The 22887-nt window shown below is 40.3% G+C and overlaps 1 long non-coding RNA gene across 1 annotated transcript in view; it reads left to right on the top strand.

Moving 5' to 3' along the window:
* Positions 1 to 11489: 11489 nt before the first annotated feature.
* The window catches only part of LOC116747693, a 52680-nt gene continuing 41282 nt past the window's right edge, over positions 11490 to 22887 (top strand). The window contains exon 1 of the long non-coding RNA XR_004348103.1: positions 11490 to 11912. This is a non-coding gene — a long non-coding RNA (uncharacterized LOC116747693). The remainder of the gene's footprint in view (positions 11913 to 22887) is intronic.

Raw genomic sequence — 22887 nt, 5'->3', positions numbered from 1 at the left:
TGAGCCGGGAAACTGTGCTATAAAACCCTCCCACCAAAAAAACAAAACAAAAACAAAAACAAAAACCCTCCCACCTCATGGCAACCTATGATGGTGGAGGCTAGCAGCAGTATGAATAACACAAAACAGTAGATGATTGAAAAATTAATAACACACAGTTTCAAAGAACATTATGCGAAATTTAAGCCGTAGTTTTCATATTTTATTATAAATTTTTTCCAAAAATAAAGTTTGTAGAGCAACACGATATCCATATATGCACTAGCTGGAATAGAAAAGATAAGATTTTGCAGTATTTGTTTTCAATCTCTTTTTCAAAATAAGCAAAACATTATAGATACAGCCGAATTTTCTTTTTAGTCCTAGCCTGTCCTAATTGCCTCTTTCTTTTCCCGTTGACAACCATACTCACTAAATTGGTGTGTACTCTTCATATCCGTGGTGTAGGGGAGCAGAATTTGACACCCTGAAATATGTCTGTGGCATATTCATTGTTTTAAGCTGCTTATCTGCTGAGAAACAGCTGACATTGGAAGGGCACTGAAAGCCCAGTAGGAGCTGCCCTTTGGTAGAAATATCTACATCTGTAAGGGAAATCTCCATTTGTAAGGGTGTCTCCCTGGCTGTACTTGGAAGGGGAGGATGACCGAGCCTCTAAGAAACTCTTGTCAAAGGAGAAGGCAGGGACTTAAGTCTCCATCACAATCATCCTTGTTTACTTGGGTTTTGCTGCTAACTTCGCGAAACTGACTGCCCACGCTCAACATTCTCCTTTGTCTTTAGCTGAGGCTGGTGTTTAAGGTAGGGCTTTGGCCATTTTGGCGAGTTACTCAGTTTTCCTGTGTCTCTCCCATGTATACGTGTTATTAAATTTTTGTCTGATTTTCTCCTGTTAATCTGTCTCATGTCAATTTAATTCTTAGACCAGCCAGAAGAACCTAGAAGGGTAGAGGAAAGTTTCTTTCTCGTGACAGTGGTTTTTATGCTTTTACTCCATATGCATGTTTCTATAAGCAATGCATATTTTAAGGCTTTGTGATTTTATGATTTACATAAATAGTGTCGCGCTGTGCAAAGCATTCTGCAACGTTCTGCATTCACTCCACACTATTACTGAGATCCATCCATACGGTTACATATTAGTTAACTACATTTACTTATCTTTGGAAAGATCCTCCCTTCACTCTGTAAGGAACCATTGTGGGATACTTCTAATAAAATAGACCAGTGGTTCTCAACTGGGAGTGATTCTGGCACCCCACTCCCTCCCCCGTGAAATTCCACGATGTCTGGAGATATTTTAGGTTGTCATGAGTGGAGGTGGGGTGCTACTGAGCCAGGGACGCTGCTAAACATCCTGCAATGCACAGGACAGTCCCCACAGCAAAGAATTATCCGGTCTAAGCTGACAACAGTGCTGAGGCTGACAAACCCTGATATAGGCGAAAGCCAAGTATGCTACATTCTTGAAGAATCTCTGGATACGGGGGAAAAAACCCACATTCGGACCTTTCAAGCTGAGACAGCACATGTTCTGCTTGTTGAATCATCAGAACTGTCTCTCTATTGCATTGAAGTATGTGGATTTTAGACTGTTTTATGCTTATGTTGGGGAGTTGTGTGCATGTGCATGTGTATTATGTGTGTGTCTATATACTATGCTGAAGGTGGGGCAGCGGGCCCACAGACTTGATCTCTACCACTCATGCTGATAGAAAAATATAACAAGGAACGGAACTAGATTTGATTTAATGAGAACTAACTGTAAGCAGATAGGGTAGGGGGTCCCTGGAGAAAGAGAAGCAGGCATGGCTTTCCTGACATAAGAGAAGCCATTTTCGGCCTAAGCCATTTTGTGATCCAACCCTGGCCGCAGTGCTTGCCCTTGAACAGGTCTTAGTAATTAATGATCCTAAGGGAAAAAAGAAGGCAGGAACAAAGCACTGTTAGTAGGCAAGAGAAGTAACGATAGTAAAGATAATAAATCAGCTGCAAAGACTCCCAATTCTGTTTCAGTGGCAAAGATTAGCCTGAAGCAGTTTCTTGAGCTGTTCTGCAGAATTCAACCCCCCTTCTAGGGCTCAACCACCAGATCACCTGAAGAATAATGATGTTGACCTTTTCTGACCCTTGTGACTTCAATACACCAAAGCCTGGACTCTGTCAACCTTTGCCCCAATTCTATGCTGAATTCTGCTCTGCTCAAGCCCCTTCATGAATATGCATGTACCCTTAGCTTAAAACTTCCCCCGTTTTGCTGTTTGGGGAGACACTGCTTTGGGAAAGATCCCCGCTGTTCTCCTTACTTGCTGCAAGTAACAAATCCTTCCTTCTCCCACTCGTTGGCTTAGTTATATCTTTTGGCTTGACAACCACCAAGAGGCAAACCCAAAACCATCGTTTAAGGTCCCATACATGGTGTTAAAAGAAACAAAATTTTAAATGGTAGAATCATGACTCTCATACAGACAGATACAAAAATGAACTTGTGTTAAAGATCTTATTCAACACATTAACAAGAATGCTAAGGTTTTACAGACGGTTCAAAGAGTCCAAAGAACAGACACACTTGTTCTGATATTTTGATTTATAATAAGAAATATGTAATTGGTCTTCATCCATTTCTGGCACAGAGCTCCTCTAACCCTTGGAATTCCCAAAGTGATAAGAGCTTACAAAGGTGTCCTGATATTCATAACTAATCCCTTTCAACCACACCTAAGTTTATGTTAATGTGGTCCATTCTGGAAAGCACCTATAGATTGGGGCTAGCTGTCAGGGGAACCAACCATGTGACTGGATGGTTGTACTTTCAGTCCCACCCCACTGACTTCCAGGGAGGGGAGAGGGGCTAGAGGCTGAATTGATTGCTAATGGCCAATGATTTAATTGATCATGACTATGTAATGAAGCCTCCATAAAAACCCAAAAGGACAGGGTTTAGAGAGCTTCCGGGTTGGTGAACATGTGGCAACTCAGGCAGAAGGGTACACCTGGAGAGGGCATGGAAGCTCTGTACCCTTTGCCCTATGCATCCTAGTAAGTAAAATGTTTCTCTGAGGTCTGTGAGCCACTCTAGCAAATTAATGGAATCCAAGGAGGGGGTCTATGGAACCTCTGATCTATAGCCAGTCCACCAGAAGTACAGGTGACAACCTGAACTTTCAATTGGTGTCTAAAATGGGGTAGGGGCAATCTTACAGAACTTAGCCCTTAACTTGGGGGATCTGATGCTACCTCTCAGTAAAGAGTGTTCAGAATTGAGTTGAATTGTAGGACATCCAGCTGGTGTCAGAAAATTGCTCGGTGCTATGCGGGAACCCTTTCCCTCCTCCCCCTGCCACCAGACACACATCAGAATTAGAATTGTTAGTTGGTGATCAGAAGTGCAATCAGTGCAGGATGTTACTTAGAGATGAGAAATAGTGAAATAAATATGCAAATTGAGATAAAACTGTCTTCTTCCACAGTAGGAGAGAGAAGTCAACTGAGGCTCTATTCCTCTGCTGGACAGGATATAATTTGATGTCTACAAACAACAAGTATTTTGCATTGATCAGTTGTCAATTTACAGAGTAGTAAGATAGCTTTCTTAGAACTGGATGACCCAGAGAGGTGTCCTGTATTCTAGAAAATCCAGTTTCCCACTGAAGCACAAATGTTTCCCCACAATGAGGCTAATTTTAAGACTGTATAAACCAGGCTTTGGAAAATGTACTGCCCTACTATTACGATTATCTTATTTAAGCTACGAAGCCCAGATACCCAGGCCAATCCTTAGGGCAATATAGGATTTCCACCAGCAACCTTCCATCCTCCTACCATCACTACCTGTCTGCCAAAGGGTATTGGTATTCCCCTTGTTAATCATTCTAAGAAGAGAAAAATTCCAGGGCAGGAAAATAAAGCCAGGCTAGGGCTTGAGAAAGTGGGGAGGATTTCTTCTTTCTCTAAACTGGGGGGCAATGGGACTTGAATTCCAAGGTAGGGCAATACCTAGAGTTGCCTGTTTCCTTTTGAGCTGCCTCCTTGCCACGTGAGGGACTGCTGAGAATTACGCAGAGGTTCGGTTGGGTTTAGGCTTGTCATCTCTGAAGATATCTACTTCTCCTGGATGTTGTAAGTTATTCTGTTTTCAGTTTCCTTTTTTCAGAGCCTTCAAGACATAGTCTTTTTTTTTTTTCATAGTCTTTTTTTTAAAAGCACAATTTCATCACAATTTAGACAGGGGGGATTTGGAGGAGGACTAACCTTGCTTTGAGACCAAAATAGGGATGGATCAATAGGGGTCACCAAGGGAGAACAGTGGTACCCAGCAGCATTACTGTCCAGAAGAAAGATAAAGCAGCAGGGATGAAAGATGGTGGCCAGTTCTGGTTATTTATGAGGCATTACCCTTGGGGACCTCAGAAATCGTTGGGGAAACAGTTTGAAGAGTGCCTGTTTCCATCAGTTTTGCTGATGCGAGCTCATGACAGAGCAGTCTGGCTTTGAGATAGTAATAAGTGTGACAATATTGTTGTGGCAGACTGATAAAGCCTGAGACTTGGGTTAACAGTTGTTAGAACATTTTATAAAATCATGAGATACTGGAAATAACAATGATAAAGATGATGCGATAAAAAGATGCCCTTCTTTAGATGTAAAATTTGAGTGCTAATTTGGTTTGGAAAAGGTAAGCACAGCACCAATATTTAATAGCAATGAGACTAAATCTACTGTGAGAAAAATTCGAGAGCATGGTGATTCAGTTCCCCAGAGGGCTTAGTCACCTACAAATCTGAATTAGTAAACTTAAGACACCTTACTCAGAATTCATCACATAAGCCAATTACAGGAAGCGCCTGCAACATATTCAGATACAAATATTTTCATGTTTGACTCTGTAATCTTAAATCTGAGATCATAAGAATTCACTTTCTTGACTAATGTATTTAACAAGAATTAGTAATATCCTAAGCCCACATTTTATACTGCCCAGACTAAATGTCAGGGACTGGTAGATGTGTCATCAGCCTTCGAATGAAATTTGCACCAGAGAGGCAGTGTGCCTGGTGGAAAGGTCTCAAATTTCGGCCCTGCCACTTCCTAGCTGCAAAATCTTGAACAACTTGAATCTCACTGGGTTTTCATTTAATCATTTGTAAAATGAAGGCTCTGACCAGATGATTCCTAAGGCTTCATCTAGCTCCAAAACTCTATGAGTCTATAAAGCAATCACTGCCCTCTTCCGGTTTTGCATATGGCAACATAACACACATATAACAACATGGAAGGGGAAGAGACAAGAAGCAGAACGGTACCTCTTACTTTTTCCTTTCTAAATTACTGACTAAACATCAAGGCCTTTTCTTCTGAATGGTTTCTGAGATGTCTTCAAATTTTTCCTTTTGTTCTCTTTATACCCATAGCTCCTTCACACAAAGAGTAGAACTAAATATATTAAAAATTAAAATAATAATGAGGAAACAATTTGCATCTATTAAGACTATTTAAAATCAAAAGGAAAGTCCAATCTCACATGCCGGCCAAGCTATAGGAAAACAGTAACACATATACATTCCTGATGTTGTTACCGGTAAAATCCTTTCTGAAGACATTTTGATACACATATCAAGTATCATAACATATTTTGACTCAGTAAACCCCCATTCTGAATATATGTTATAGAATTATTATATTTCTCCATTTCTAAGACTATCAATTTTAAGATGCAACATCTTTAATACTAACTTTCTGAAGAGAAAGAATATTGCCACCTTATACCAAAATGTACCCTGATATATAATAAAGGAAGAAAAATGTGTATCTTCGAATTGAGGAAATATGTAAATTCAAAAGGAGAAAAACCCATATGTATTAAGACATTTACAGCAGAGTTATTAATAATTTTAAAAAAACAGCATTTGCATCCAATAATAAGGAAATGATTAAATAAAGTATATATATATTATATATAAATACAATGGAATGTAATATGGTTATCAAAAAATTTATGATAAAAGTGAAAATCAAGGGAAAGTGTTTCTAAAATGTTACATAATGCATAAAATTTATAAATGTATAATATATATATAGTTTGATGAACTTAGAAGCAATATATCCATATGGATAAAAGTTTGAAAGAACTCCAAACAAATGCAAATTATGTTGTTGAGATATTGGAATTATGTACATTTTTAAAATGTCCTTCATATATTTTTAAAACACTTTAATCACAAATAGAGGTTTTACAAACATTCCCATCTTAATAGTCACTCTCTTCCCTGTTTTTCCTTGGGTCCAGTTTTCTCCCCTCCTTGGCAGAGTGGGTCATTTAGATATTTAGCTGGGCAGCCAGGAAGAAGCCATGTTGTGATTTTTGGTAATGACATGTAATGTGTTTACACAACCACTTCCATTTTGTTTCATGAGTAAAGAGTATAATTATGTAGCCACTGAGGGCCAGAGCCAATCAAGCAATCACTGGTCTGTACCCAAGAATCCTGCCCTCACGTGCAGGAACTAAACACTTTCCAGGAAGGGGAGGGGCTGGTGAGAATGCAGCATCCTGGTCACTGGTAACAAACCTCAGCATCTCTGCTGGTATTTCTCTTTCCTCACCTGGTGCTGCACCTTGGCCAGAATTCTAATCTCCGTTTAAAAATTAATTGGAATTTCCTGTTTAGGATAATAAGAGCCCTGAAGAATTTATGTCTTGTTACATTATAGCATGGAATAAATCTATATGGGTACATCAATCAGTGAGTTTACATATGTGATCTGCCTATGAAAACTCAAACTATGAACATCCAAGACTTAAACAAGGCACAATATCTATGCTTTAGGGCCAAGAGGCCCCTCTCATTTTCTCTACTTTTTCCATCTCTTGCTCCATAAGCCCACCCAAACTGGCTTTGACTCCAACCACTGCATGGAAATGTCTCTCGCCAGAGTATTAATAACCTCCTGATTCTACATAAAAAAAAAAAAAACTATTATTAAACATTTTATTTTGAAATGATTTCAAGTGTACAGAAGATGTGCAAAAATAACACAAAGCTCCAGTACACCCTTTACCCAGCTTCACCAGTTAACGTTTAACTACACTTGCTTTCTCTCTCTCCCTCTTGTATGTGTATATAGCCGCTTCCCCAGTGACACTCCAGTATTTCCTAAGAACAATGCCATCCTTAACGTAACCAACAGTGCAATTCTCAAATTTAAAAAATTTAATGGTGATACACAGTACTATTATCTAGTAGGTACTTCTAATTCAAACTTTCCTAAGTCTCAATAATTTTTCAACTGAACCAAATTATTCTTATCAATAGATTTTTTAAAAGAAGCAAAACGGGTTAAAATTTGAACTTTTAAAAACATTTGCAGTGGGCTTCCCTAGTGGCGCAGTGGTTAAGAATCCGCCTGCCAATGCAGGGGACACGGGTTCAAGCCCTGGGCTGGGAAGATTCCACATGCCACGGAGCAACTGAGCCCGTGCGCCAAAACTACTGAAGCCCTGGTGCCTAGAGCCCGTGCTCCACACGAGAGAAGCCACCGCAATGAGAAGCCCGCGCATCGCAACGAAGACCCAATATAGCCAAAAAAAACATTTGCAGTGTTTTTAGACCATATTTACAATAATTATACTGACTTCCCAATTTAATTGACTTTTACACTCACCATCAGGACTTCTACCATGCAGTTTTACTTCAAAAGTCTTCATTTTGATTAATCTTTTAGTCATTTACAATACACACGTGAGTGAATTTTTTCAGAGAGGGTTGAATCTTCAGAGCCCGTATATAAATGAGAATTATTTCTGTGGCTTTCACCCATGACTTGATATATTATTATTGAGTCACAAACAGCCTCCCCCTTCAAAATATTATATATGCTGTCTTGTGTATCCTGTTACTCTGACACGCAGGAGAAGCCAGATTTTGTATTTTGTGGATAATCTTTTTTTCTGAAAAACGATGACATTCTTCATCTTTGAAATTTAAAACGTTAGCTCTTCACATCCAGGTACTGAACAATTTTCGTCGATTTTGTGTTGACTGTGGTAGGGACTTCTCATATGAAGATGAAACATTTTTCTTCGGCTCAAGAAAACTGTATTCTCTTCTCCAAATATTGCTTTTCTTCCATTGGTTCTCGAATTTTCTTTTAGACACTGGATCTCTAGTCTCTGGGTCTCGTATCTGTTTTTCTTAGGCTGCTACCTAAGATTGGTCTTAAGAAAAATGTGTTTATATTTTGAATTTGAATCTTCCAAATACAGTTCATCTCCTGGTCAAAGCTGGAGCGCCCCATTAGCAGTCAATAACGAGAACAGCAGCTATCTTTCCCTTCCTTTCTGTGCAAGTCACAGGGGGCGGTAAAGTTTTTGAGGTTCTTTATTTTGTAAAACTGGGTGCTGGGCGGGGAGGTGGGGGTGCTGACCAAATTTCTTTGGAAATGGAAATTTTGGTTGCTTTTTTTTTTTTCCGGTACGCGGGCCTCTCACTGTTGTGGCCTCTCCCGTTGCGGAGCACAGGCTCCGGACGCGCAGGCTCAGCGGCCATGGCTCACGGGCCCAGCCGCTCCGCGGCATGTGGGATCTTCCCGGACCGAGGCACGAACCCGTGTCCCCTGCGTCGGCAGGCGGACTCTCAACCACTGCGCCACCAGGGAAGCCCCCAGTAATGTTTTTTAATAGCAGTTCCCCTCTCTCCCAATCCAAGACCCTATCCAGGATCATACATTGTATTTTATTGTCATCTCTCTTTAGTTACCTTTAATCTGGAAAAGTTCCTTACCTTTTTTGGTCATTTGTGGCATTGACATGGTTGAAGAATACAGGGCAGTTGTTTGTAACATAATGGGGGCTGTCTGATATTTTCTCATGATTAGGATCAGGTTATGGATTTCTGGCAGAAGAATTTCTTAAGTATGCGGCATCCTTATCAGTGTATTGTATCGGGAGACATTTTGGCGTTGACTCATCATTCGGTTAAGGTGGTGACTTCCTGGTTTCTCCACTGTAAAAGTATCTTTTTCTCATTTGCAATTAATATGAACTATTAATAAGGAGACACTTTGAGACTGTAAACTACAGTGTACTTTTAGTTTCTGTGCCACCTGGACACTCCACAGTTACTTTTATCACATGTCCAGAACCAACCTCTTTAGCTACACCCTGCTTTGCTCTCCTTTCTAAATTTCCTTTTAGCTTTTGGTATCATCGTCCACCTAGATACCGCAGCTGGGAATCTCAGGCATCTTTAACTTCTTCTCCCTTACACCCAAACAGCTAACAAATAAAATACTGATTTCTGTCTCAGAAACCTCTCCCAAATCAAGTGCCTCCTCTACTTCAATATTTCAACAGCCTCCTAATTGGCCTCTGTGCTTCCAGGGTTATCTCCGTTCTAGGCCATCCGCCGTGCTATGCCTAGAATTATTTCCCCTAAACCTAACACGATCAGGGTCACTCACTGCTCTGCTTAAAATCTATCATCTATGATTATCTATTTGTTGGCCTCCCTTTTACACAGAAAATAAATGTTCAAGATTTATAGACTATCATCCAAGGCCCTATAACTTGGCCCCCAGTCTGCCTCTCCAGCCTCCTATTCTGGTACTCCCCAGTTTCCCCCTGAAGTCTAGCCCAAATGAACTCGTCATTCCCCAGATATTTCAGGTTCATTAAGAATCTTATGCCTTGTCCCTGTTGTTCTCTCAACTTGAGATGCCCTTCCTTGGTTTACTCCTACCACACTCTCACTCCTCCTTTCTAGACCTCTATCAGATATAATCTTGTATGTGAAGATTTTCCTGTCTTTTTCCTCATGAGAATTAGTCCCCCTCTGCCCAGACCTATAAGCTCCTCAGTTATCAAGACTGTTTCACATTCAGTCTTGTGCCCCAAGCACTTAGACAGTTCATAGTCAGTATTTAATAAATGTCTCAGTGAGTAAACAGAAGAAGAGTGAAGCAGACAGCAAGCCTAAACACTTATCTGAAAGAATGTAACACTGAATATGAAGCTTTGCATATAACTTGTGAAAGTTAGATATATTTGTGTCCCAGGAACAATAAGGTACTATATCAAGCCTCAACTGCATGACAGTTTCCATTTCCACATGTACTGAGGTATGCTGAGAAAATTTCGAGCAGAGCCCAAATTGTGTCCTAGTTGTAAAATAGAAATGCTGTCATTGCAACTGACGGCGTCACGTCTTGGGGGCCTGAGAAAGTTACAATTCCAAAATTGCTTAATACTCTGCGTTTAGTTATTAGAATAACCCCTGCCGTTCCTAAACATTAACTAGAATAATGCATTTCAGTTGAGGGGGTCTTTTTTTTTTAACCTTCCGTGTTCACGAAAAAGGAAGGATGTTATCATTAACAAAGTTCTTATCAGAGATTTATTTCTACAAGCATTTTTCAGGTGACATTAACGTGCCAGTGTGGAGTATTTTATACATAGTAAACAATGAAAATATAATACTGTTATTGGAGGAAAAGAGCAATTTAGGTTTTTTTTGTTTTTTTTTTTGTTTTTTAGCAATTTAGTTTTAAAAGTACAGTATAAATCTTTATGAGTTAAGGTAAAACTATGCTATAACATATAAGTCCAAAGCCTCGGTGGCTTAAAAAAATAGAAATTTCTTTCTTTCTCACGTAAGGTCCAAGAGAGGTATTCCTGATAGGTGGGCGACATTTCTCCAAGTGGGGATTCTGGTACCCAGGCTGTATCCATCAGGTGGCTCTGCCATTTTCAACATATGGCCTCCAAGGTCATGAGACAGTGGGAAAGAGTATGGAGGACGGTGCTTAGAGAGTTTTAACGGGCCAGGCCTGGAATTCACCCGCATTACTTCTGCCTGCATTTCATTGGCCGGGATGCAGTCACATGGCCACACCTAACTGCAAGGGCAGCTGGGAAATGTGGGTGCCCAGGAGGAAGAGGAGAGGGGTTTGTTCAACAGCTAGCTAGTCTATGCCAAGAAGGTCTGGTCTTCTGTGTGTAGCTTAATCAATTCCTGAAGCCCTAGTCAGTGAAAAATTACAGTCATAATTATGAACCCACACTACAAGACTTAACTGTCAAAAGAAAAACTTTATTGAATTAATGCATGGCACTTACTAAAGCATGAAACCAAGGGATGAAAACAGAATGATTTTTTAAAGTTCATCCTGAGTTGGATAAAAATTAAATTAAATAAAAACATACTTGTTTATTGAGACTTGCAGCTAACTCAAATTTTGCTGTCAGTGTAACATGGAGAGCTGTCTCTCTAATTCATGCCTGAAAAGCCTGCAGGGTTGATTTGTACCTTGGATACTAAGAAATGCTATGGCATAAATAAATGTTGCCACTTAATGCTTGACAAAGGCAGCCTGCCCAAAGAAAGTCACTCAGGTGGAGGCAAAAAATGCGATTGTGACTGAATGACTCAGCTTGTGTGGTGGTGAATCACAACCCCAAGGAAAGAAGGGCCTGTGTAAGAGCGGAGTTGTGTGATTAAGTAGTAGCTGGCTAGCCCTGGAACAACCTGAAGGCTTTTTGGGTAAACGTAGAGCCAGCGTTCTGAGGAAAAAAAGAAGGGTCTAGGAAAGCAGGCCTTATATAGCGGTAGCCAAATGGAGTGAGAAAAGGTGGAACAGAACTGGGTCTTTTTTGCCTGTGTTGTCGTACGGAGCATATCCCTTGAATTTCTAAAGCTGCAACCACCTCTCTGTTTATGATGAATGAAGTCAGGAAATCTCACGGGCTGTACATTAATGAAAGGAAGCATTTGGAAAGTCATCTGATTTCCTCTTATAGTGTCATCTCCAGATGCCTTTGTGTGATGCAAGGTAATACGGCAGCCTTTCCGGGAAGAGGGAGCCACAATACCAGCGGCCGTTACTGAGCAGACAGCATGGACCAGGGACTCTGCCAGGTAATACCCCCTTTCTCCACTGCACATGATGACTGTTTTTGAAGGGAACTTGCTCATTTTACTTATTTTTATATTTTTTTCTGATTGTGATAAATGAATAACATACATTGAACCCCATTAAAAATTAGCAATTTTGCAGGGATAGTCTCCTTCCTTCTCTGAAAGTGATGGGAGGTGGTTTGAAAAAGATTTGGATTAAGCAGTTTCTGCTATTCCCTGGAGTTATATTCTAAAGAATTCAGCAGTGACAAACACATTTTGAAGAAAGTTACTGCCCAGGCTCTATGTATTTATTGATTTTGGACTAGGCACTAAGTTTATAAGAGTAATTTGCATGGTCACTGCTTGCCTGGAGTCTTCATTTTGGGGAGGAAAAAAAAGTGGTCCTCACTTTTTTTGGAATCCCTAGGGGAGTTTTTAAAAATGCTGATGCCTGTGTCTCATCTTTAGAGATTCTGATGTAATGAACTCAGGATGTGCAGCCCAGGCTGAGACCCCTTGCAGATGGACACGAGCGAAGTGTCTGGAGCACAGGGCAGCAGGATTCATTGGCTGGGGGGTGATAGGACGTGAGAGCTTTGAGCTAAGATTTGAAGGATGAATAGGAGTTTCCCAGGCACACAAATCAGGTAAGTTATTTTGAGAAAGGTTACGTGTGAAGGTCCAAAGAGAGGAGAGAGCGTGACATTTTGAGGGTGTTGCTCTTAATGAGTATTGCTGGCAGGTAACATGTGATGGGGAAGGGTCGAGGGAGATGAGTCAGAAGGCAAATCACAGAGACTTCCCTGGTGGTCCAGCGGCTAAGACTCCTGACTCCCAATGCAGGGGGCCCGGGTTCGATCCCTGGTCAGGGAACTAGATCCCACATGCCGCAACAAAGAGCCTGCATGCTGCAACTAAAGATCCCGCACACAGCAACGAAGGTCCCACATGCCGCAACTAAGACCCGGCGCAGCCAAATAAATAAATAAATATTTTTAAAAAAACGTAAGGTAAATCACAGATGCTGTGAGTCCAGGCTAATAAGGTTAAGTTTTATTTCATAGGCAGTGGAGAGCTATTCTTCAAAAGCCCTTGAGCAGCAGCTTTTGAGCAAGATGAGATCTGAGAAAATGGGGAGACCGTCGGTCAAAATAATCTAATCCCCTGCAGGCTTTTATACCATGTTTCATTCTCAAATGAAGGAGAGACAGTCCTTTAAAAACTGTGTCTTGTACAGAAATGAAGGACAGTAGAGTGAGTTTGTTTCTGTATTAGTTAAGTTCATCCAGTTTCAAATGTGCCAATTATATGGGCACAAGTCTCATGAGATCCCAGAGATCTGTGGGATACATGGAGTGTAGGCTTAAAATACAACAGGTGGAGGGAGTAGTAGAAAACTTCTTGTCTGTTCTTTGATAAAACTGTTTAAATGCCTGCTCTGGAGTCATGAACTTCTCAAGGGAACACTAAAAGGCTTTTTAATCCTTAGCCCCAAGGGAGGACCATTTTAAAGGGTTTGAAGGTCATCCTATGCCTTTGCTGGCTGGCTAGGGTGGATATTCAGACCCACAAGTTGTAAGGACCTGACTTCGATGATTACCCAAAAAAACCATTATAAATGATTCATGTAGCTCCTGCTTCAAATGTAGAGGCAGAAGAATGGAGAGAACAATTAAGGATGGCTTTGCCTCTAAGGAGGAGTCACGTACTGTCACTGTCTCTTTCACAGAGACAGAAGAATGGAGAATGCATTTAAGGATGGCCTTGCCTCTAAATTGGAGTCATCCATTGTCATGGTCACTCTCAAGCTGAAGAGTGAAGAAAATGACAGCCATAGATTTGCTAAAGAAGGGCAAAGAAAATTATCACACAATTCATCTATCTTCTCTCTCGGCTGCCATGTGAGGCCCTTTTCCAGTCCAGCAAATAGATTTGTTATGTATCATGCAGGCAGTACAGTGAATTTAATCAATCAGAATAAGACTTTTTTTCTGTCCCTCTAACGTCTTTAAAAATACTGAATAAATTACTCTTCTGATTTTTCTCCCTAAGCCTGGAGTTGTAAAATTGAAGTCAGTATAAGAAAAAGAATCACATTTAAATGGGGGTGGGAAGATTAGAACATGAGAGGAAATTTGTCATTGCCTAGAGATCAGTCCTGGTCCACCCTCTGACATCGCCTTCAGTGACAGGACATGGGCGTGGACTCCTCCAGCATAGCAAATGGAGTTCTGCATTTGCCTGTTTTTCAACGGCAATTCCTGTCTGCTGGAGACCAGCCTCTCCCATGGGACTATAAATCCATACTCAACTGCAGTACAAGCTAGTTCTAAATCTTATGCTTGTTATTTGCCAGAGTTTTCAAATATTTGGAAATACGACATTAACAAAGAGGATTTTTCCTTCCTCCAACCTTAAGGTAAACTCTTATTCCTGATCATAAATTTCTTTCAGAATGTTCAGATCCTGGAATAATCCAATTTGTGGGGTGTGTCTGTGTGTGTATTTGAAGGAGGTTGAATCGGTGGAGGAAAATGAACTGGGGCTGGGGATGGGATTATCCACGTGAAATTTTCAATCTCAAGAATGTTCCACAGGGAATAGAGAAGCTCATTGGTGCTCTCTTGAGCAGGGTAGACAGTCTTTCCTAACCTAGCCTTCAGAATACTTCAGAATTTTCACAAGGCACCTGGGAATCTTCATGCGATGAACGGATGACATAAAAGCCAAACTGGTATACCGAGACACCATCCCGCCCTTTCTTTAGCATGGAGGGCATAAACGAGATTTTCCTCCCGTGGTCTGACAAACGTGTTATCCTTAGCAGATTGTATTCCTTCCGCCTGCCTGCTCCTGTGGGCTTTTATCTCTGAACTTCCTGAAAATATGTCATTTTCATTTGTTTCCAGAAATAAGACCTTTTACTCTTGCTTTTCCAGGATTAAATATCTAATCTATTGGTTAGTTTTGCCAGCAAACAGTGAAACAGGAAGCAGGTATTGGGGTCTAGGAAAGATCACATGGTCTGTAAACTAGACCCCCAGATCCTCCTGGTGGCTCTGCAGCCCCAAGTGTGACAGGACGATGGCTCTTATTTATATATTTATACCACACCGTTTAAAACACACACACACACAAGATGGCTTAGAATATAAACACACATAAAACTGGGTTCATGCACCAGCCGTAGAAAACTAAAATTGTGAAAAGGCAGAAAGCCTGATAAGCAAGCCACAAAGGTTAATATACTTACTGTCAATAAACGGAAAATTTAACGTGGGCAAAAATGTAACCAAGGCAGTCACATATAACCCTTCTGAGTTTACAGAGTTGGTTTCTCTTAATGCCAAAATCTAAACCCTTTATTCAGGAGACCTTGAACTACACATTACACAAGGATTTAAACCATTTTATTAAGAAATCAAAAATGTTAGGGTCAAATGGCTAGTAAGCGCAAATACAGGTCAACAGTTGGAGACTGTTAACCTGGGATTTGCAAATCACAAGTCTGTGTGGAGAATTCATGGGACCTGTAGGCTTGGATGGAAGAGAACTGTATCCTTACCTTCATCAACTTTTTTTTATTATTATTTTTTAAACTTTTTTTATATACCAGGTTCTTATTATCTATTTTATACATATTCGTGTATCCACGTCAATCCCAATCTCCCAATTCATCCCACCACCACCACCACCCCACCCACTTTCCCCCCTTGGTGTCCATACGTTTGTTCTCTACATCTGTGTCTCTATTTCTGCCTTGCAAACCGGTTCATCTGTACTATTTTTCTAGATCCCACATATATGCGTTAATATACGATATTTGTTTTTCTCTTTCTGACTTACTTCACTCTGTATGACAGTCCCTAGGTCCATCCGCATCTCTACAAATGACCCAATTTCGTTCCTTTTTATGGCTGAGTAATATTCCATTGTATATAGGTACCACATCCTCTTTATCCATTCGTCTGTCGATGAGCATTTAGATTGCTTCCATGACCTGGCTGTTGTAAATAGTGCTGCACTGAACACTGGGGTGCATGTGTCTTTTTGAATTATGGTTTTCTCTGGGTATATGCCCAGTAGTGGGATTGCTGGGTCATATGTAATTCTATTGTTAGTTTTTTAAGGAAGCTCCATACTTTTCTCCATAGTGGCTGTATCCATTTACATTCCCACCAACAGTGCAAGAGGTTTCCCTTTTCTCCACACCCTCTCCAACATTTGTTGTTTGTAGATTTTCTGATGGTGCCCATTCTAACCAGTGTGAGGTGATAGATACCTCATTGTAGTTTTGATTTGCATTTCTCTAATAATTAGTGATGTTGAGCAGCTTTTCATGTGCCTCTTGGCCATCTGTATGTCTTCTTTGGAAAAATGTCTATTTAGGGCTTCTGCCCATTTTTGGGTTGGGTTGCTTGTTCTTTTAATATTGAGCTGCATGAGCTGTTTATACATTTTGGAGATTAACCTTCTGTCCACTGATTCGTTTGCAAATATTTTCTCCCACTCAGGGTTGTTGTTTCGTCTTGTTTATGGTTTCCTTTGCTGTGCAAAAGCTTTGAAGTTTCCTTAGGGCCCGTTTGTTTATTTTTGTTTTTATTTCCATTACTCTAGGAGGTGGGTCAAAAAAGATCTTGCTGTGATTTATGTCAAAGAGTATTGTTCGTATGCTTTCCTCTAAGAGTTTTATAGTGTCCAGTCTTACATTTAGGTCTTTAATCCATTTTGAGTTTACTTTTGTGTATGGTGTTAGGGAGTGTGCTAATTCCATTCTTTTACATGTAGCTGTCCGGTTTTCCCAGCACCACTTATTGAAGAGACTGTCTTTTCCCCATTGTATATCCTTGCCTCCTTTGACATAGATTAGTTGACCACAGGTGTGTGGGTCAATCTCTGGCCTTCCTTTCCTGTTCCATTGATCTATATTTTTGTTTTTGTACCAGTACCATATTGTCTTGATTACTATAGCTTTGTAGTATAGTCTGAAGTCAGGGAGTCTGATTCCTCCAGCTCCATTTTTTCCCCTCAAGATTGCTTTGGCTATGCAGGGTCTTTTGTGTCTCCATACAAATTTTAAGATTTTTTGTTCTAGTTCTGTAAAAAATGCCATTGGTAATTTGATAGGGATTGCACTGAATCTGTAGATTGCTTTGGCTATTATAGTGATTTTCACAACATTGATTCTTCCAATCCAAAAACATGGTATATCTCTCCATCTGTTTTTGTCATCTTTGATTTCTTTCATCAGTGCCTTACAGTTCTCTGAGTACATGTCTTTTACCTCCTTAGGTAGGTTTATTCCTAGGTATTTTATTCTTTTTGTTGCAATGGTGAATGGGATTGCTTCCTTAATTTCTCTTTCTGAACCTTTGTTGTTAGTGTATAGGAGTGCAAGAGATTTCTGTGCATTAATTTTGTATCCTGCAACGTTACCAAATTCATTGTTTAATCTACTAGTTTTCTGGTAGCATCCTTAGGATTATCTATGTATAGAATCATGTCATCTGCAAACAGTGACAGTTTTATTTCTTCTTTTCCAATTTGAATTCCTTTTATTTCTTTTTCTTCTCTGACTGCCATGGCTAGGACTTCCAAAACGATGTTGAATAATAGTGGTGAGAATGGACATCCTTGTCTTGTTCCTGATCTTAGAGGAAATGCTTTCAGTTTTTCACCATTGAGAATGATGTTTGCTGTGCGTTTGTAGTATAAGGCCTTTATTATGTTGAGGTAGGTTCCCGCTATGCCCACTTTCTGGAGAGTTTTTATCATGTCAAAAGCTCTTTCTGCATCTACTGAGATGATCATATGGTTTTTATTCTTCAATTTGTTAATATGGTGTACCACAATGATTGATTTACATATACTGAAGAATCCTTGCATCCCTGGGATAAATCCCACTTGATCATGGTGTATGATCCTTTTAATGTGTTGTTGGATTCTGTTTGCTAGTAGTTTGTTAAGAATTTTTGCATCTATATTCATCAGTGATGTTGGTCTGTAATTTTCTTTTTTTGTAGTATCTTTGTCTGGTTTTGGGATCAGGGTGATGGTGGCCTCATAGAATGAGTTAGGGAGTGCTCCTTCCTCTGCAATTTTTTGGAAGAGTTTGAGAAGGATGGGTGTTAGCTCTTCTCTAAATGTTTGGTAGAATTCGCCTGTGAAGCCATCTGGTCCTGGACTTCAGTTTGTGGGAAGATTTTTAATCACAGTTTCAATTTCATTACTTGTGATTGGTCTGTTCATATTTTCTATTTCTTCCTGGTTCAGTCTTGGAAGGTTATACTTTTCTATTGTCCATTTCTTCCAGGTTGTCTATTTTATTGGCATAGAGTTGCCTGTAGTAGTCTCCTAGGATGCTTTGTATTTCTGCGGTGTCTGTTGTAACTTCTCCTTTTTCATTTCTAATTTTATTGATTTGAGCCCTCTCCCTCTTTTTCTTTATAAGTCTGGCTAAAGATCTATCAATTTTGTTTATCTTCTCAAAGAACCAGCTTTTAGTTTTATTGATCTTAGCTATTGTTTTCTTTGTTTCTATTTCATTTATTTCTGCTCTGCTCTTTATGATTTCTTTCATTCTACTAACTTTGGGTTTTGTTTGTTCTTCTTTCTCTAGTTCCTTTAGGTGTGAGGTTAGAGTGTTTATCTGAGATTTTTCTTGTTTCTTGAGGTAGGATTGTATTGCTATAAACTTCCCTCTTAGAACTGCTTTTGCTGCATCCCATAGGTTTTGGATCATTGTGCTTTCATTGTTATTCGTCTCTAGGTATTCTTTGATTTCCTCTTTGATTTCTTCAGTGATCTCTTGGTTATTTAGTAACATATTGTTTAGCCTCCATGTGTTTCTGCTTTTTATGTCTTTTTTCCCTGTAATTTATTTCTAATCTCATAGTGCTGTGGTCAGAAATGATGGTTGATATGATCTCAATTTTCTTAAATTTACTGAGGCTTGATTTGTGACTCCAGATGTGATCTACCCTGGAGAATTATCCGTGTGCACTTAAGAAGAACATATTATCTGCTGTTTTCGGATGGAAGGTCTTATAGATATCAATTAAATCTATCTGGTCTGCTGTGTCATTTAAAGCTTGTGTTTCCTTATTAATTTTCTGTCTGGATGATCTGTCCATTGGTGTGAGGTGTTAAACTCCCCCACTGTTATTGTGTTACTGTCGATTTCCTCCTTTAAAGCTGTTAGCATTTGCCTTATGTATTGAGGTGCTCCTATGTTGGGTGCATATATATTTATGATTGTTATATCTTCTTCTTGGACTGATCCCTTGATCATGATGTAGTGTCCTTCCTTGTCTCTTGTAACATTCTTTATTTTAAAGTCTGTTTTATCTGATATGAGTATTGCTACTACAGATTTCTTTTCATTTCCATTTGCATGGAGTATCTTTTTCCATCCCCTCACTTTCAGCCTGTATGTATCCCTAGGTCTGAAGTGGGTCTCTTGTAGATAGCATATATATGGGTCTTGTTTTTGTATCCATTCAATGAGCCTGTGTCTTTTAGTTGGAGCATTTAATCCATTCACATTAAACGTAATTATCTATATGTATGTTCCTATTACCATTTTCTTAGTTGTTTTGGGTTTGTTTTTGGAGGTCCTTTTCTTGTCTTGTGTTTCCCACTTAGAGAAGTTCCTTTAGCATTTGTTGTAGAGCTGGTTTGGTGGTGCTGAATTCTCTTACCTTTTGCTTGTCTGTAAATCTTTTGATTTCTGTGTTGAATCTGAATGAGATCCTTGCCGGGTAGAGTAATTTTGGTTGTAGCTTCTTCCCTTTCATCACTTTAAATATATTGTACCACTCCCTTCTGGCTTCTAGAGTTTCTGCTGAGAAATCAGTGTTAACCTTATGGGAGTTCCCTTGTATGTTACCTGTCATTTTTCTCTTGTTGCTTTTAATAATTTTCCTTTGTCTTCAGTTTTTGTCAATTTGATTACTATGTGTCTCAGCATGTTTCTCCTTGGGTTTATCCCGCCTAGGACTCTCTGTGCTTCCTGGACTTGGGTGGCTATCTCCTATCCCATGTTAGGGGCCTTTTCCACTATAATCTCTTCAAATATTTTCTTGGGTCCTTTCTCTCTATATTCTCCTTCTGGGACGCCTATAATATGAATGTTGGTGCATTTAATGTTGTCCCAGAGGTCTCTTAGGCTGTCTTCATTTTTTTTCATTCTTTTTTCTTTATTCTGTTCTGCAGCAGTGAATTCCACCATTCCCTCTTCCAGGTCACTTATCCGTTCTTCTGCCTCAGTTATTCTGCTATTGATTCCTTCTAGTGTATTTTTCATTTCAGTTATTGCATTGTTCATCTCTGTTTGTTTGTTCTTTACTTCTTCTAGGTGTTCGTTCTTTAATTCTTCTAGGTCTTTTTAAACATTTCCTGCATCTTCTCCATCTTTGCCTCCATTCTTTTTCAGAGGTCCTGGATCATCTTCACTGTCATTATTCTGAATTCTTTTTCTGGAAGGTTGCCTAGCTCCACTTCATTTACTTGTTTTTCTGGCGTTTTATCATGTTCCTTCATCTGGTACATAGCCCTCTGCCTTTTCATTTTGTCTGTCTTTCTGTGAATGTGGTTTTCTTTCCACAGGCTGCAGAACTGTAGTTCTTCTTGCCTCTGCTGTCTGCCCTCTGGTGGATGAGGCTATCTAAGAGGCTTGTGCAAGCTTCCTGATGGGAGGCACTGGTGGTGGGTAGAGCTGGGTGTTGCTCTGGTGGGCAGAGCTCAGGAAAACTTGAATCCGTTTGTTTGCTGATGGGTGGGGCTGAGTTCCCTCCGTGTTGGTTGTTTGGCCTGCGGCAACCCAGCACTGAAGACTACAGGCTCTTTGGTGCAGCTAATGGCAGACTCTGGGAGGGCTCACGCCAAGGTGTACTTCCCAGAACTTCTGCTGCCAGTGTCCTTGTCCCTGCGGTGAGCCACAGCCACCCCCCACCCCTGCAGGAGACCCTCCAACACTAGCAGGTAGGTCTGGTTCAGTCTCCTGTGGGGTCACTGCTCCTTCCCCTGGGTCGTGATGGGCACACTACTTTGTGTGTGCCCTCCAAGAGTGGAGTCTCTGTTTCCCCCAGACCTGTTGAAGTCCTGCAATGAAATCCTGCTAGCCTTCAAAATCTGATTCTCTGGGAATTCCTCCTCCCATTGCCAGACCCCCAGGTTGGGAAACCTGACATGGGGCTTAGGACCTTCACTCCAGGAGGTAGAGTTCTGTGGTACAACTGTTCTCCACTTTGTGAGCCACCCACCTAGCGGTTATGGGATTTGATTTTATTGTGATTGCGCCCCTCCTACCGTCTCATTAGGTCTTCTCCTTTGTCTCTGGATGTGGGGTATCTTTTTTGGTGAGTTCCAGTGTCTTCCTATCGATGACTGTTCAGCAGTTAGTTGTGATTCGGTGCTCTCACAAGAGGGACTGAGCACACGTCCTTCTACTCCGCAATCTTGAACCAATCTCCTCAACTTCTAACTGATATTTCTGAGCACTTTCTTCCACTGTGCATGAAGCCAGTACAGAGTTTTACCATTAGCCATAACTTTGCCATCAACAGAAATCGCAGATATTTTGTTATCATGATAGAATTGTTGCAGATATCTCAAAATTTCATTCATTCTCCTTGCTACTCTGAAATTACAGTTACATTAGATCTCAGGCAGGTCTTGTCTGTGCTGCTTTAGTTAAGAAGCACGTATGTTGCTATACTAAAATATTTGCTAACTGAATTTTAGTGTAAGTGGTTCTTCCAAGCCCCTGCGTTTTCTTTATGCATTGAAATAGCTATTCTAAGAAGGTCCTATGGGCTTCATCAGACCACCAGTGGGCTCTGTAGCATAGTAAAAGATCAGACTCCTGCTCCAAGGAGGTAAGAGACAAACCTAACATGATCCAGAACTTTCTGATGATCTAACTTGATGTAAGTATAGGCTCAGAAAACGTAGAAGGGAGATAAGATAGCATGTTTCTTAAACTGCACACCTCTTTCTGCTCAAAAATCCTATGATTCTGAATATCTGCTAAAATTATAAAGAGTAAACAGTGAGTGAAATTCAAGGGGCCCTATGCCCTGCTTTTTTATATAATTGTATCCTCTTTGTTGAGTGACTAAAGATTGAACATTTTACTTTGCCTGTATGAGCATAGCCTTTGCCATCTTTATCTAAAATCATTTCCTTCTGAATTAAGACCTCAGAGGGCAGCCAATCAGCTGAATTTTGGGAAAGTGGCCCCAAGAGTGGGCCAGATCCTGATATTATCTCTTGTAGTAGTATATATCATATGCCACCTTGGGCTGCCTACTGCATCTGATCCTCTCAAGTACCCCTCAGCTCCACTGTGGGGCCCATCTGGAGGGCTGGACTGTACCAGCACTCCTGTGTACATGGCCTTCGTCCTGTCCCACCTCCTAAGATGGCTCCGTTCCAACATCTGCTGGAGCCAGACTTCTAATACTTCACTCTCTTATCGTCGAGCATTTTTCCCACATCAAACAGTCTTTGCCTCTTAAAGAATTGTAATTCTGCCTCTATCTTGCTTAAGGATCCAGGAAATATTTAAGCACTGTTGAAAAAGCAAAGTATGACAGACATAAGGAAAAATGTACAAGCTATGTATGTAGAAGCTGGACGAATTTTTATAGAATGAATATACCTGTGAAAATAGCATCTGGATGGAGAAACAGAACATTACTATGCCCAGAGGCTCTCTGGCGACCCCTTCCTGTCCCCATTTCTCCCACCCCACCAAGGGTAACCACAGGGCTGGCTTCCGACTGCACAGCTTAGTTTTGCCTGGTTTTTCCTACTTTGGAGACATGAAATCCTAAGTACTGTGTTTGTGTCTGGCTTTTTTCGCTCAACACTGTGTTTGTGAGATTCAAGTTTCTGGAAAATTTTAAACTCAAAAGTTCAGTTCTTGTTTATCCCTCTTGAGGGTTAGTATGGGGAGAAGAACAAAAACATTTCTTTTAGAAAAGCTGAC

Source organism: Phocoena sinus, chromosome X (assembly GCF_008692025.1).
Source record: "Phocoena sinus isolate mPhoSin1 chromosome X, mPhoSin1.pri, whole genome shotgun sequence".
NCBI classification, from domain to species: domain Eukaryota; kingdom Metazoa; phylum Chordata; class Mammalia; order Artiodactyla; family Phocoenidae; genus Phocoena; species Phocoena sinus.
This window is presented reverse-complemented; position numbering and strand designations above follow the sequence as displayed.